The sequence below is a fragment of the Lygodium microphyllum genome, chromosome 18 (assembly GCF_053477565.2).
Source record: "Lygodium microphyllum isolate KBCC chromosome 18, Lygodium_microphyllum_v1.1.10, whole genome shotgun sequence".
Classification (NCBI taxonomy): Eukaryota; Viridiplantae; Streptophyta; class Polypodiopsida; order Schizaeales; family Lygodiaceae; genus Lygodium; species Lygodium microphyllum.
In genome coordinates, this window is record NC_141152.1 from 87,864,657 (window position 1) to 87,882,344 (window position 17,688).

The window sequence follows — 17,688 nt, forward strand, 5'->3', positions numbered from 1 at the left end:
GTGTATCTAGATCTCAACTCTGAGTATGCCGGGCATCTGAGAACAAAATGCTCCTCACTCTCCACCTCTAATCTGCAAAGGGGGCATATCCTCTCCTCCCGTGGGATGCCACTGGCTCTGCCACTCTCAATCATAAGCTGATGTGATGATACCCTGAGTTGTCCAATAAGAACTCTCAATCGATGTGGCATATAGATCTGCATATATCTCGGAATCTCTATGAATCCCTGCTCTGATATCCTCAAGAACTGTGTATAATAATGTGCCATCTTCGATGGCAGTGGGCTGTGCAGGGCTGACCCATGTCCTCTGTATATAAATATGCCATATCTCCTGTCTGATGACTCTGTTCCTCTCAGAGAGAGAGAGGGTGTAAGTGGGAGCCTGAGTATCATATAGAAGAGGTGTGAGTCTATCAATGTCCAGCCCATGTCTGTCAAACCAAGCTCTAGTCTGTGCATACCATGATGTGGTATCCCCCGCTCGAGCCATCTCCTGAGATGCCATATATGCTCTATATGCAATGCGATCTCTGTCCATATTCTGAAATCGGTGTAGGAAGCAGACTGTCTGAAATAATGCCTCGACTAGCATGGGCGGTGTGGCAAGCTCTGCTCGCACAATGTCATGTGGGACTGAGGCCTTGCTGCAAATCAATCTAGATATCATGATCACCTGAGGTCTCTCCATCAATGTCCATACATAATCGGCAAGGCCTGGCCCCCATATAGCTGCTCCATACATCAGTGCTGGAGTGACTAGAGTATCAAAGAGCCACCCCTTGGTGCGGGGCTCCTGGAAATGTGCCTGATGACACTGTCGCTCCATAAGAGCCAATGCTGAGTATCCTCTAGTGAGGCGGTCACGAGCTATCTATGTCATCGAGAAAGTCCCTGAAGCTGCTGTAAAGGTGACTCCCAAATATACATATGATCCAGTGACCTCAATACTCCCTCCTGCTGCCATGAAAATACTCTGTCTGCGTATCTGAGCTGATGTATGGAATATAAGAACCTTGGTTTTACCAAGGTTCACTGTCATGCCTCTCTGTATGCAAAAATCATCCAATGCTAATAAATGCTGTTGTAATCCCTGAGCTGAGTCTGAGACCAACACAATGTCATCTGCATATAGTAAGATATGAACTGTGGCTCCACTGAGATCTATACCTCCACCGGCTCGCTGTTGAATAAACTCTGCTATCTCATCAATGTATAGCCCAAATAGAGTCGGTGAGAGTGGGCATCCTTGCTTCACACCAATGGTGCTCACAAGGGGATCTGATATACCTCTCGGACATCTGACTCTGCTAGTAACCCGCTCATATAGTGCATAAATACCCCCCATCATGTCATCATCCACCCCCAGATCAAGTAGGCGTCTGAAAAGCCTCTCTCTCGGAACCGTGTCAAAGGCTTTGTGGAAATCCACAAAGCAATAGTACAATCTCTGTTTCTTCACTCTGTCTGGTCGATCAGACAACGGAGAGTAAAGATGTGGTCTATGGTAGAAAATTCCCGTCTGAACCCTGCCTGTCCGGGTGTGCGCATGCACTCTCTCTCTGCCAGCGTGCTGAGCTCCTCCTCCATCACCGTGCCATAAAGTTTGGACAAAATTGGCCCAATCATGGTGGTCCTATATGTGTTAGGATCCATAGGATCCCCTGACTTGTGGATAGGTACAATGGTGTGCTCTGTCCACGAGTCAGGGAACCCCTCAGACAATGCACAGTTGAAGAGGTGAGCAATGAGTGGAGCCAATGTGTCTCTGCCATATATAATATGCTCTGCCTGAAGATCAAACTGGTCTCGAGCGCGGCCATGCTGTAACCGTGAGATAGCATGTTTCACCATACTAGTGGTGAAAAAGGATGAAATACCTGTTCTCGGTGTACATGGTGTGGGTATTGTCAAGATTGTGGGAGAGAAGGAAGTAGTCTCACTTGTAGCTTTCTTGCTTGCACAATGGGGGAATATACACAAGGGTGGAGGCTGAAAAACAGTTTTCCTCTTCTTAGTTGTGTAAGCCAAAAGAACTCTCATACAAAGAAATAGAAGAACCCTATATATGGGTCTCAAACCAAACTCAACTAACTAAGGTGGCATACTAACTGAGCCACGAACTAGAGTAGATAAGGATAGCTGTCATGTAGCTATTATTCATGGGCGATGTACCAACCGCATCTGTAACTGACACGTCGGTGACATAAATGCACAACGGTCACCCTGGCATATCACGAGTGGAGCTCGATATCTCAACACTCCCCCTCGAGCTCAATCCCAATTCCTGCACACCAAGTAGGTCTCTGAACTTGCGCAGCTTCTCTGCGCCCAATGCCTTCGTGAATATGTCAGCTACCTGATCCTCTGTGTTGACATAAACTAGATCAATAAGACCTAGTAAAACCCTCTCCCACACATAGTGATAATGCACCTCAATGTGCTTTGTTCTAGCATGATAGACTGGGTTATTTGCCAAGTGTATACTACTCATGTTGTCACAATAAATGACAATTGGCCCATCTGTAGATTGATGCATATCATAAAGTAGCTTATGCAACCAAGCTACCTCACATGCAGCCATTGCTGCACCCCTGTACTCAGCCTCTGTGCTAGATAAGGCAACTGTAGGCTGTTTCTTGCTGCTCCAAGTGACTGCAGCACTCCCAAAAGAGAACACATATCCACTGGTAGATCGTCTATCAGAAATGCTACCAGCCCAATCAGCATCAGTGTATCCATGCAACTGTATCTCAACCCCAGTCTCATAAAATAGTCCATACTGCAATGTGGACTTCACATATCTGAGTATGCATCTAGCCGCATCCAAATGCGGTTTCCTTGGAGCCTGCATAAACTGACTTACCAATCCAACATCATAGCTCAAATATGGCCTGGTAATAGTCATATAAATCAAGCTTCCTACTATGCGTCTGTACATAGTAGGGTCTTCCAGAAGCTCACCTGCATCTGTGCTCAGCTTCACATTCTGCTCCAAAGGAACTGAAATAGGCTTACAGCCTGTCATCCCATATTTGGACAGCATGTCCAATCCATACTGCCTCTGCAAGAGCTGTATCCCACTTGGTGATCTAATCACCTCAATGCCCAAGAAATAACGCAGCTCTCCCAAATCCTTCATCTCAAACTTCTGCTTCAATAGCATTTTCACATGAAGGATATCTTCATCACTGTCACCTGTCATAATCAAATCATCAACATAAATGACAAGTAGCATAATACCTTTCTCTGTTTTTCTCACATAAAGTGAAAAATCTGCCTTGGAAATCTGAAAGCCAATAGTGACAAGATAATGTCCTATCTTGTCAGACCATGCTCTAGGTGCTTGCTTCAAGCCATACAAGGCTTTCTTGAACCTGCAAACAAACTCAGGATGAACAGCATGCACATAACTTGGTGGCTGCTCCATATAGACCTCTTCTTGTAAATCACCATGCAAGAAGGTATTCTTTACATCCATCTGATGTAAAGACCATCCCTTTGATGCAGCCATAGCAATGACTGCTCTTACGGTTGCCATCCTTGCAACCGGACTGAATGTTTCTTCATAGTCAATGCCATATGTTTGTGCATACCCCTTGACTACTAATCTTGCCTTGTATCTGTTCACAAAACCATCTGCATTGTGCTTCACCTTATAAACCCACTTACAGCCAATTGCATTCTTACCTTTAGGCAAAGGTACCAATTCCCATGTAGCATTTGCTTCCAAGGCATCCATTTCTTCATCCATGGCTTTCTCCCATTTTTCTTTTCCCATGGCTTGCTCAAAAGAAGTGGGTTCTGGTTCCTGTATCACTTTGACCATATATGCATAGTGAATGGCTGTAAATCCATCATATTTCAGCCTATCCACAGGATACCTAGCTCTCATAGACCTGCGCAAAGTAGGCTCACTCCCAGGTGCTCTCAAAACATCCCTGGTCTTCCTTACTCCAGGTGTAACAATAGAAGGAATACCCAACTCATCATCAATGCTCTGTTCTGAGCCACTGGATTCACCATCCACATAAGAGTGACCTGCATTCACATCAAACATGGGCTGATCAACCTTCTCTTTTCCTTTTCGTGATACTTGCATACCACTATCTGCATTGCTTTGAGAAGATTCTCCTGATCTCAATCTGCCTGTCCATGGCGAAGAATGTGAACCACTGCTAGAGGACGCTCTAGGTCCACTAATATTTTGTGACTGCTGCTGTGAATTCTGTGTAGCATTACCATTTTGTGCATCTACATCATCTATCACATTTACTGGTTTATACCAGCTACTCATCTCATCAAAAACAACATCTCTGCTCACTGTAAACTTACGAGTAGAAGGGTTATAGCATCTATACCCTTTTTGCTGCAGAGAGTAACCAATAAAGATGCACTTCTCAGCTTTTGGATCCAACTTGGATCTCAACTCATCTGGCACATGTACATAGGCAATGCAATAAAAAAATTTCAAATGAGAAATATCTGGTTTCCTACCAGTATACCTCTCCTCTGGAGTCATCCCATGTATTGCTGCAGTGGGAGTCCTGTTCATTATATAGACTGCTATAGCAACTGCTTTAGCCCAATAAAAATCTGGTAGGTCTTTCTCATTGAGCATGGCACGAGATACCTCTCCAATATGCCTGTTTTTCCTTTCTGCAACTCCATTTTGTTGTGGGGTATGACTGCATGAATATTGCTGCTTTATGCCATGCTCCTGCAGGAACCTTGCAAACTCATTTGAGAGGTACTCTCCCCCTCCATCTGACCTTAGGCATTTTATTTGCAGGCCTGTTTCTTTTTCAACCATAGCTTTAAGAGTTTTGAAATGCCCAAAAACTTCACTTTTCTTTTTCATAAAATACACCCAAACTTTTCTGCTATTGTCATCAATAAAACTGACAAAATAATGACAGCCTCCAAGAGATGCAGCTTTAGTAGTCCACACATCAGAGTGGATTAATTCCAATGGCTTCTTACTCTCTTGAACATGTCTAGGAAATGGTTTCCTTGCTTGTTTTCCAAACTGACAGGCTTCACATACCTTATGCATTTCTGCAACCTTGAATTTAGGCAATCCTGCAACAATATTTTGGGCCTGCATTGATTTAAGTCGCTGTACATTAACATGACCAATGCGTTTATGCCAGATATCAATATTTGCAACTACACCGGTCCCATGTGCAAACATTGCTGCACTCAATTCAGGCATGTCTGCATCCAACGTAAACATTCTGCCCTTCTTCTTTCCTTTTGCTATCAAGTGACCTTTATTTTTCATATCCTCAACAAAGCATCCATGAGGATTAAATCTGACCTGCAAGCCCTGTTCAACCATTTGACCAACAGAAACTAGATTCTGGTGATATTCGGGACATGAAATACATCGGACAGGTATTTCTTTTTCCCAAAAAGCTGTCTTCTACTCAAATGCTGGAAGAGGTAGAGGCAGAGGTAGAGGAGGCCGATTTGGAGGCCGTGATAGAAATCAGAATATGCAGCAAACTCAAGAAAACCAGTCCTATAGAGGAGGACATGGTAACTCTAGAGGCAGGGGGAGCCAAAGAGGTCGTGGTGGATGGCAAAGAGGCCAAAATGCAAACAGTAATGTTGAATGCTACTACTATGGTAAAATGGGTCATATGGCTAAAGACTGCTATAAAAAGCAGAATGACATCATGAATGGAAAACCGCAACAAGGAAATTATGCATCTTCTAGTAGACATGGTGATGACAGAAATGAGCATTTGTTTATGGTGCAGCACATGAACAATTCTGTGACAAGTGCAGAAGAAAGCAATGATGTGTGTTCTTTTGAAGTTCCTCCTGAAGAAGATGCACCACCATTTCTCTGCTCCTCAGAAATTAGAAGAGCAATCAACTCCTCAAAATCAGGAAATCTTTCACGAACTGAAATGGATGTCCGAAACTGTGCATAATCCTTTCCTAGACCATTCAAGGTCACAGAAACTAAATCATCATCTTCCACTGGCGATCCAATGGAAGCAAGTGCATCTGCAATCTTCTTCACCTTCATGTGGTAGTCATTGATGCTCATATTTTCTCTTTGCACATTATGCAACTCTTGCTTGAGCTGCATTTTCCTGGCTTGCGTATTTGTGCTATACATTTTTGACAAAGTATCCCATGCCTCCTTTGGCGTACTTGCATCCTGAATATGCACAATCATAGAGTCTGAAATACTGATAGACAGCCAGTACATAACTTTCCTGGCTCTCTCATGCCATGCTTTGAATGCCTGCATTTGCTGTTGATTGGGAACATCAGGAAGAACTGGTTCTTCTTCATTTCCTGCAACAAATTCCCAATATCCTTTTCCCATAAGGAAATTCGTCATTCTAAACTTCCATGCTTGGAATTTGTTCTTGTCAAGCTTTTCAGTGACAATCTGTGAGAGAGAATCAGATGCCATTACAGAACACTGCAAAAAGTTCTGTCACTGCAAAGAACACAGCTTCAGCCTCACAAGGGCTAATCTGCAAAACTGACAAAAGTGGTATTTGACCACACAGTCACTTCCTAGTGACGATTTTGCATAAACAGGAACCAAGGATGATTCTTTAACTCCCAATGTCTCTGCACACAAGCATACGATGCAATTTCTACAGTAACTTTTCACTGACCTGTAGAACAGTGGCTGCACAGCATAAAACTGGGCCTTTTCCTGAGTGCGTGCAGAAAACTTCCGCCTCCAGAACAGGCCCCGAAATGGCCTCAAATCAAAAAAACAGGGTCGCCCATGGCTAAAGCCCTCTCCCGCAGCATATACTGCCCTCTTGCTTCACTGCGAAGGGCGTCTCAACCTGAGACAATGCACTCCTGCAATTTCCGGCTGTGCTACCTGCAGAGATCTGCTCCCAAAACAGAAAATGAAAGCAACACTGCTCCTCTTACCAGAACAACGCGAGCTTGGCTTGCTTTCTTGAGCTCCTTACCACGAACAAGGCTCTGATACCATGTCAAGATTGTGGGAGAGAAGGAAGGAGTCTCACTTGTAGCTTTCTTGCTTGCACAATGGGGGAATACACACAAGGGTGGAGGCTGAAAAACAGTTTTCCTCTTCTTAGTTGTGTAAGCCAAAAGAACTCTCATACAAAGAAATAGAAGAACCCTATATATGGGTCTCAAACCAAACTCAACTAACTAAGGTGGCATACTAACTGAGCCACGAACTAGAGTAGATAAGGATAGCTGTCATGTAGCTATTATTCATGGGCGGTGTACCAACCGCATCTGCAACTGACACGTCGGTGACATAAATGCACAACGGTCACCCTGGCATATCACGAGTGGAGCTCGATATCTCAACAGGTATCAGCGGCTGTGCGGGTACATGATATAAACTCTGTGCGTATCCATGCCATACTGCACGGTCATGTATTGGTGTGGGTGAGCGTGGTTCTCTGATTTGCCTCCATGCCTCTGCACAATCTCTGCTCATAAGAAGGTGGTATATATCCCAATATCTCTCCTCCTCCCATTCCACATAAGGAGGAACAAAAATGAGAGGAAAGTTTGAAGCACCCAACTATTTTACTTTTTGAATTTAGCTTCAATATAATCATCATGCAATCACAATCACATCATTAATGTGAAGTGGACAAGATCCTATGACATTAACATAAAGGCTACCAAAATTATAATACACAAGGTAAAAAGTAAATATTCAAAGAAATTTTAAATTAAAAATATTTATATCCTTTTAGAAAATAATTTTATACATTTTTCAAGAATAACAGCTTCATTACATAGAATTTACTCGTGTTGGTCTAGAGCGAGTCTAGAGCATTCTCTCTGTATATCCTAAAAGGCATTTTTGAGACTTGAAAGCTTTCGTAATGCATGTATGGTGGTTTTCCATCTATGCCTCTTATGGGCTAGTACCATCAAACTTTCTACTATTATACAGTTTTCTATCCATTGTAGATGATGAAGCCATTTGTGTAAAATAACAACTAATTATCAAGTGATAGCAACCAATAGATCAACAAATTGCATCATAAAACCAGTAGGCTTTCCGCAACATGTGCTCAGTATAACAAGCAACGATAAAAAATGAACCACTACTCAGCAATAATGCACATATCACTATTCAAATATTATAAAGATCACATATTTAATGAAAGTATGGCATTAGAACATCAATGCTTCCTCACAAATACTGTAGCAGAACAAGATCCAACTATTCAAAAGTTACATTAAAAGAATAATCTCCCAAAAAATGTTTCAATTCATCAAAGAACGGTGTTCTTCCTAATTTAGGAGCAAATATGTAGAGAGAGTGTGACAATCTATGTACCTCAAGGATTGCTATAGAATAGACATGATAATATCCATTCTTGTAACAAATGTTGCACATAGTAGTAACCAACACCGACCTCCAAAACTGTGAAATCTATAATATGCAATCTTGGTGACATTGGCGGGAGACTCCCTCCTACTCTAATACTAACTGTTGGAGATGCAAGAAGAATGGAGATTGTATAGAGATCGATATATATTTATATAGTTAGGGTTAGTGAGTATGATGGGTGGCTAGCCAATTGAGCCAATTAGTGATAGAGGTGAATATTCTCTTAATGATGTCATTGGAGAGCTCACTAAAAAGCATATGATCTCACATAAGAAATCTACATATCATCTCAAGATAATGGAAAAGTGGAAAGCTCAAATAAGATCTTGCTATGTATTCTCAAGAAGATTATTAGGTGAGAACCATAAAGATTGGGATACCAAATTGCATTCTTCTCTATGGTCCTTTAGGATAGTTTTTAAAGTAGCCATGGGATTGAGTCCATTCAAGCAATGGTTCACATGTGACTCATTATGCCTCATTTGAGGGTTCGTATGAGTCATAAATTATCTCTTGAAGAATCGGCTCACAATAGGTTATAGTAATTAATGTAGTAAGAAGAAGATTGAAACATTGCACGTTACTTGTGTGGAATGGTACATGCAAGAAGGCAATCATGGGTTAGTTGTCATATCAAGAAGAATATCTTTAAGGAATGGGATCTAGTTATGGTGTATAATTGAGAGCTCGCTAAGCATCCTGGTAAATTGAAGTGAAGACATACGAGTCCATATGAGAAAGTCAAAGATGTGGAACAAAATACATTCATATTGGCAACCTTGCACAATGAGAAATTATTAAGCATGTTGTTAATGGTTTTTAAGTTAAAGAAGCTGATTTAACAATATTAGGATGATCCCAATGATGATTTAGAAATTTAGAAAGAAGTGGAAGTCAATTTACTTCAAATGAGTACTGTACTTTCTCAAGCAAAATTGCAAGATTCAATGGATATTCATGTGGTTTGTTAGCATTTTGGTAAGAATAGATGTTTTCAAACCTTTTGCATAGTTAATAATGTCTTGCTTTATGACTCATTAGTGGTGGCGACTGAATTTACTAACTTGGATTTTCCAAAAAAGCTCATAGTCCGACTATAGAAAGTGTTGAGTTCTCAAGGTATACTACAATTCCATTATGAGAAGTGCAGTCTTCTCATATTTTGAAGGATTGTTCTCAGAGTTGGGTATTTCGTGCTATTCTAGAAGATGGTATAAGTCAATTTAATGACTTTTTTAAAGATCTCTATGATGCAAATGATGCATGCATTGATGGATTAGGGTCGCCTTAGAGAAAATGTATTACATGTCATTCCTCATAGAGTTTTGTGAGACGATGTAGTGCCTCATGAGGAAGTGCAAGACTCTTAGTTTGAAAAGAGTTTGAGTTTGGGATATTCCAAGTGTGTGAAGTCATGACTTTTGGGTACCAAAAGGACAACTTTTCATCATAGTAAGGAGCATAGTGAGGAAATCCATGAGTCTATGCATTGTTCAGAGAGTGATATGGTCAAGGTAGCAAAAAGTATGGCCTGCTAAGCTCACACAAACTCATCACCTACATACTCATTGCTTGCATACCATCGGTTGCTGCCATTATCATGACTTTCTCATCCTCTTGAAACTCAACCCTCTCTTTCTTTCTTAATCTTGGCTAGATCTAGAGCTAGGAAACCTCAAAAGTTGCCTATGAAATGCCATTGTAGCTAGCATCATAATGAAAAAGAAGACCCTAAATAGGGTGATAGTCCTCATTTCATAGCATGTGATTTATATAGACATGTCAAACTACACACCTAGGGTAAAATTAGTTTGCATCCTTTTTGGCATGTAGGACTATAGGTTTACCTCATATAAGTGGACTACAAGTCCTAGAGGAGGTGGATACACCATGAGAGAATTATGTATGTAGCCATTAGGCCTAGGCTTTTGACATGATATTTGATCGTATGCTTTAGCCTTAGTATCTCATTACTCATAGATATGGATATGCAAATGGACGTTATACTTCATGCAATCTATTAGTTCTTATGGTTGTAACAAGTGTGTCCTAAAGGAGAGAGGCATTATTCTTGGTTCCTGTCCATGCTTTGTATGAGAGCTAAAAGTGTTGATGGAATGAAAATCATAATAGTGTGGACCCTAAACTCAATGTTTGATCTCTAATTATTCTCTATTTTTCTCTCATTCTATACTATCATTTTAATCATTTATTTCCTTTCCATGGTTTGTTCTTTATTCTATTCTTGTAGTATTTGATGTCGTTATGCAATTCTATTGAAATGCTTATAGCAACAATGTAGTCTTATCGCACATTTTGTATAGATTTAGGCTTGGAACACTTGTGCTAGCTTATAGTAATGATGTTTTGTAATCATAAGCAAGTATAGTTGCTTTCAATAAAACAATATCAATTTGCAAGCCATGGAAGGGGAGTTAGAGAGAAGGCAATACATATATTGCATGATGTGTTATTTATGTCACGTTGTAATGACTTCAAATGTATGTGCTTAGATATTTTTGCATGCTACCATATAGTTTGGGCCGCATACATGAGTATTTCGGATATGCATGCAATTTACTAAACACATACAACAATATGTAAGGGCACCCCAAGAAGTATGCATGATGCGTTAGCCTTAGCATGGTGTTGCTTTCATGTCCTTACCTAATGCAACTATGTTAACTAGAAATACAATAGTAGCAAACTCTAATACCACATAACAATAATGCATGCATTATGGTTCATAAGCACGCCAACAACAAATACATGGATACCATGTTGGGAATAAAGGGCCACCGAGACTGCACCCACACTGGGTGTGAATGTCCCTTTATGGGACATTGTACAATATACCTATCTGAAATGAATAAGTGGTACACATTGTAGTACCTATAAATGACTGTGTGTACGCGTCTCTCTCGCTCTCAATCTGCATCTCCATTGAGATACCTTTGAAACTTTGTCAGAGATAAGACTTCAACAAACTAGTATCAAAGCAAGGTTCTTGGTGAAGGAGCATTTGACATTTTGACTTAGTAGTAGTCAAGCTTGCAAATCCAACTCTTGGCAGCCATATGTCATTCTTAGAGGTTTTTCTTGGTCTCTCCTTTCTTGATACTCATCAAGGAAGCATTGGAGCTTCATTAAGGCATTTTTAAAGCCAATCTTGAGCTCATTTAGAAGAACATTTGAGCATACACAATAGGGTAGCTACTACATACCTCTTATCATTGGAGATTGGCAATTCTATGCTCAATGCCTTGCTTCAAGGCTTCTTGAGGAGGTTCTTAGTGGTTTATTAGAGATCTAAAAGCTCTCTTTTGAAGCATTGACACCCTGCAGGGTAGTAGTACAACATCACGTTGTTTGCGCCTATTTTGGACGCTCTTCTTCCTATTTTTTTGATAGCCATACATAGGTTGTAGCTGTTGCTGCTGATTTTCAGATTTGCAGCCATGGACATGAAACCCGAAACACGCAAATAAGCGGTAATTCAATTTTTTCAAAGGAAATTTGAGATTTCATGGCTTTTGATTGATAAAATGTTGTTCATGTGGGCTAAAAATTGTTTATGTTGCTTTTTTCCATGAGTACTTGTTGATCATAATCATAAAATCAGAAAAATATGCATCTTATGACTCAAAATAATACACTAAAACACGTAAAATATGGAAAATCAAGGAAAAATGATGTTTTTGGGCATAAAAATGGGAAATGAATAGGAACACCAACTAAATTTTTATTTTTGTTGCAAGAAGGAACTAAGGGCCACAGCCCATGAGAAAAATCACTAAAAATAGGGAAAAAATGCATTTTGGGTGCGAAAAATTAATGAAAATTAAGAAAACTATTTGTGAATGTTTGTGGGGACTGAAGCATGAGGATTTTCCTCAATTCAACCCCACCTTCTTGTTCTAATGTGTTTTTCCTGCTTTTTACACATAAAATGATGGCAAAATGCCCTATAAATCTATACCACAATGTAACATTTGATCGATGGGAGGGTAGAGTAGTTAAAATGTGTCTAAATGCAGAGTAAAATGATGAAAAGATTGCTGGCTTTTGGTTGCATGCCATATAGGTCGGTGAATTATTATAAAATGAGAGCCTAGTAGCACGAGGGTTTCCTCGGTGCTAGGTTTGTGCAACACCGCATAAGAACGGTAGTTGAAAATCATTAAGAGGATGTTTTCCACATGCGCACAATATTGATTTTATAATTGCTTGAGCACTTAGCATCCACAATATGCATAAATCATGGAAATATTTAAAGGTATCAGAAATCCTGGATGCACAGCAATTGCTTTCATTAGGACCTTGATCCACGTTGAGTGAGAGACAGGACACCCTAAGCCATAGGCTAGTCGTAGGGTCTAAGGGAAAGAGAAGTAAGACAATGGTACATTTCTGTATACGATTAAATGGTACCTTGAGTGGATTTTGTGCGAAATGTTTATATGTTGAGCGACGCATCGAGGGGCCAATCCCCAAGGTATAGGAGAGTCGCAGAGGGGTGGCGGCATTCAGCCGTTGGAGGACCCCCTATGTCTGTACTTCGTGCCATTAGGCAATGTGTAAGGGACTCCCTCTGAGGAGTAGTGAGTGAGAGAAGAGTGGACTACAAACGACGTAATACAAACGCAAGACATTTAGGAAGGCAATGTATGTGTCATCAACCCTCCTGGCCACGAGGCCGTGGGGTTGTTGAGCGCGTGAGATAGAGGTCCGGCTAGTGCACGAGCCAGTGCCAGCCTGTTCTGGGTTCCATCAATGGTGCATTTGCTGAGAGCTGCCTATAAGTGGCGGTTTTCGAATCTAGGGTTTCAAGGGACCCTAAATTATCCATAAAATGGGGTTTTAGAAGCCCTAGCTGTCAAGGGAAAACCGTTGCTTAAAAGGCACGGTTCCCAAGTTTTAAGAAGTGGTAATGATAAATCTGCTTTAGATAAGGACCAAAAGCTCTTATATAAAACCGTTATGGACTTTCCTTTTAAAGGGAAAGGTATGGAAGACCCTCTAAGAGGGAATCAAAATGACATGTTGAAACTTATAGGACTCCCTAGACCACTCAGTGAGTTGGCAGAAAGGGATGTCAATGAGGATATTAACCCCCCTACACCGGAAAGGGCAGGGATGGAAGAGGTTAAAGATCCTAAGAGGCTGGACCCAGATCATGATGAATATGAAGATTTTAATGACCCGGTGTTGATCCCAAAATGGAGGACTAAATGTCCTCCTCTTTATAGGGATCTCCCAGTGTTTTATGGGTTGCCAAATGAGGATCCAATGATTCATTTAAGAGAATATGACCTAACTTGTATTGCAAGTGGGTTTGACAATATACATCGGATGCTTGTATTCCCAAGTACCCTAAAGGGGGAGGCAAGGAAATGGTATTGGAACCTCCCAAGAGGGTCGATCAAATCATTTGAGGAGTCTTGTGATAGATTTCTAGATGAGTATGAAAAGAAGCTCCCTATGATTCAGGTCTTAGGGCAGCTTATGCAGTTTAGACAGGAGTCTTATCCTTCTGTTAAAGAGTATGCTAGAGCCTTTGATAGTATTCTTAGGCTTTGGCCAAGAAGAGACAGTGCACTACCAGATGATGTGCTATGTGAGCTCTTTCTGAATGGCATAGAGATTAATATGCAAATCCAAGTGGGACTGCGGAATCCTAAGTCGTTAAGGGAAGCAAAAATGCATGCCATCGATTATGAGGGTCATATTCAGAGATGTTGGGAAAACTTTTGGAGTTTTCCCCGCTCAGTACACGTGCATCCTAGCTTCCAACCATTTCTGCAAGAAGACAGCTCGCTTGTTGATACCAAGGTAGCCTATGAGGGGAACCTTGGTGGCCAAAATTTTAAAGGAAAAAATGGTCATCTTATGAGTAGTAATGACATGCCTCTCAGTGAACAGGTTCCAAGCCATGTAAGTCCCAGTAGGGCTTGCAACACTTCCATGAGAGATAGTTGTGATGGAAATATGGATCGCACCAATGGGCCTATGAGTGTTGATAAGAATTCTGTGTGTGGTTCTAATTTTGTTGCTAGTAAGGCTTTTGAGAGACCTTTATCATCTCTAAGTGAATCATGCTTCCGGGTGGATGTTGTTCCTTCCAGTGAAAGCATGGTTCTTATGGAAGAAAATTTGCAGTATGGACGTAAACAAGTAAAGACATCTTTTGTAAAGAGGATGCAAAATGCTAAAACTCCACATGTGCTTCACAAAGTTCATAAGGATGTGAGGCCATTTAGCCATAGGGATAAGTTTGCATTGAGTTCGTTAGACTAGTGCAACAAATTGAGGGAGTGCAAGAATATTAAGGGAAATGTGAGATGGGTTTTGAGACCCAAAATCTCCAAAAGTATGGCAGGAGTGTCAGATGCAAAGCCAAGGATCCCATCTAGATATATTCTGTTGAAACCCCAAGAGGGTAAGATTGGATATACATCTGACCATATACACTGCCTTGGGATACACCCATGTGATGTGCCTAGGCTTGAAGCTCTACCTAGTTTGGGTCGCAGCACTGATTTATGTGAAAACCCAAATAGAGAAGGTTCGAATGAGTACAAAGCTATGATTATTTCTCCCAAAGGAGCCACTCAGCCGCTTGAACGACCAGTTTATTCAGATTACAGTAAATGTGGGACGTGCGAGCCCACTAAGGTTGTTCATTCAGCTCATAGTGCCCAAGAAGGGATCGGTCTTATTGATGAGTTATTTGTGGAAAGGCTTGGACTTGTAGCTCTACAAGAAGAAAACCCTAAGATTAAAAAGAAAAAAAGAAAAAAGGAAAAAAAAATACAAGAGCAAGCTTTTAGCTAACTTGCATGAGTAGCATGGGGTTAGTCGACTTATAATATGCTATCTTTGGCACCCTGGGTAGTCTGAGAGGGTGTGATGTATATGCCAAGGACATCAGTATTACGTGGACTAAAATGACCTATCTAGTTTTAAGCTAGGAAGGCTAGCTGCTTTGAAGATTACGTCCAGATTTCGTTAGGCCAAGAGGGCCAGTTGTCTGTTTAATGCGGGTGCGGTTAATGGTTTCTTGTTTTAGTTCTGTGCTAGACAGGTTCGAAGAAGAGCTTGGAAGGAGCCTTTTGTTGTGTGAAAGCTTCTTGTGGCCCTATCCAGGTGATATCTCTCCTTTATGAGTACCGTATTTTTCTGCTATATGTGTCTGTGTACTTTTTGGGGGATTTTCTTTTCTTGTTGGGGACCAGCGTCCAAGGCATGCAGTCCCAGATTTAGGCTAAGTATGTTTGAGGGAGGTCGGAGTAGTCATTGCCTCCTGTAAAGACATTGCTAAGCGTCAAAAGACCTGTTTTAGAAGGGAGTTCTAGTGACCCTGTTCTGCTAAGCCTGCTAGGCAGCCGTTCTAGGAGTTCTTGTTAGTTGTGAGGCAGTTACTCAATTCGGAGTTCGGACGGGAAAATGGCCACAAAATGGTCAAGATATGAAAAGGTGGACACTTGGGAGGCCAAATTTGAGCATACCTTTTGAGTTTGGACCTCCCCCCCCCCCCCCCCCAAAAATTTTATGCACCTTATGAAGCAAAAAACGTGGAGAGAGAATGAAGAGGGATGAAAAAACGTGGAGGAAGATGGCGCGAAAAATGCGCCATGGAGGATGGAGAGGCAACTTGCCTGCTGCAAACAACCCCCCCAATGGATTATGGGGCTTCATTCCCTCCTGAATGCTGACTCTATCGCCGTCCTTCGCTCCTCAATTGATGGCCTAAATGCTGAGATGGAAATCTAGTATTTCTCTCTCCTCCCTCTCTCTCTTCTAAAGGCAAGTTCATGTGGGAAGAGGAAGGAAGAAGAAAGAATGGTGGAGGCTTGTCCGGCATTGATCGGATTGCTCCACGGGCTGGGAATGGTGACTTGTGATCGTCATGAGCATGAAGTGCTGCTGATTTTCAGATTTGCAGCCATGGACATGAAACCCGAAACACGCAAATAAGCGGTAATTCAATTTTTTCAAAGGAAACTTGAGATTTTATGGCTTTTGATTGATAAAATGTTGTTCATGTGGGCTAAAAATTGTTTATGTTGCTGTTTTCCATGAGTACTTGTTGATCATAATCATAAAATCAGAAAAATATGCATCTTATGACTCAAAATAATACACTAAAATACGTAAAATATGAAAAATCAAGGAAAAATGATGTTTTTGGGCATAAAAATGGGAAATGAATAGGAACACCAACTAAATTTTCATTTTTGTTGCAAGAAGGAACTAAGGGCCACAGCCCATTACCTATTTTAATTTTTTAGTAATTAAATAATATAAAAAATAAGGAAAAATACAAGAAAAATAGAGAAAAATCACTAAAAATAGGGGGGAAATGCATTTTGGGTGCGGAAAATTAATGAAAATTAAGAAAACTATTTGTGAATGTTTGTGAAGACTGAAGCATGAGGATTTGCCTCAATTCAACCCCACCTTCTTGTTCTAGTATGTTTTTCCCACTTTTTACACATAAAATGATGGCAAAATGCCCTATAAATCTATACCACAATGCAACATTTGATCGATGGGAGGGTAGAGTAGTTAAAATGTGTCTAAATGCGGAGTAAAATGATGAAAAGATTGCTGGCTTTTGGTTGCATGCCATATAGGTTGGTGAATAATTATAAAATGAGAGCCTAGTAGCACGAGGGTTTCCTCGGTGCTAGGTTCGTGCAACGCTGCATAAGAACGGTAGTTGAAAATCATTAAAAGGATGTTTTCCACATGCGCACAATATTGATTTTATAATTGCTTGAGCACTTAGCATCCACAATATGCATAAATCATGGAAATATTTAAAGGTATCAGAAATCCTGGATGCACAGCAATTGCTTTCATTAGGACCTTGACCCATGTTGAGTGAGAGACAGGACACCCTAAGCCATAGGCTAGTCGTGGGGTCTAAGGGAAAGAGAAGTAAGGACAATGGTACATTTCTGTATACGATTAAATGGTACCTTGAGTGGATTTTGTGCGAAATGTTTATATGTTGAGCGACGCATCGAGAGGCCAATCCCCAAGGTGTAGGAGAGTCGCAGAGGGGTGGCGGCATTCAGCCATTGGAGGACCCCCTACATCTGTGCTTCGTGCCATTAGGCAATGTGTAAGGGACTCCCTCTAAGGAGTAGTGAGTGAGAGAAGAGTGGACTACAAACGACGTAATACAAACGCAAGACATTTAGGAAGGCAATGTATGTGTCATCAACGCTCCTGGCCGCGAGGCCGTGGGGTTGTTGAGCGCGTGAGATAGAGGTCCGGCTAGTGCACGAGCCAGTGCCGGCCCGT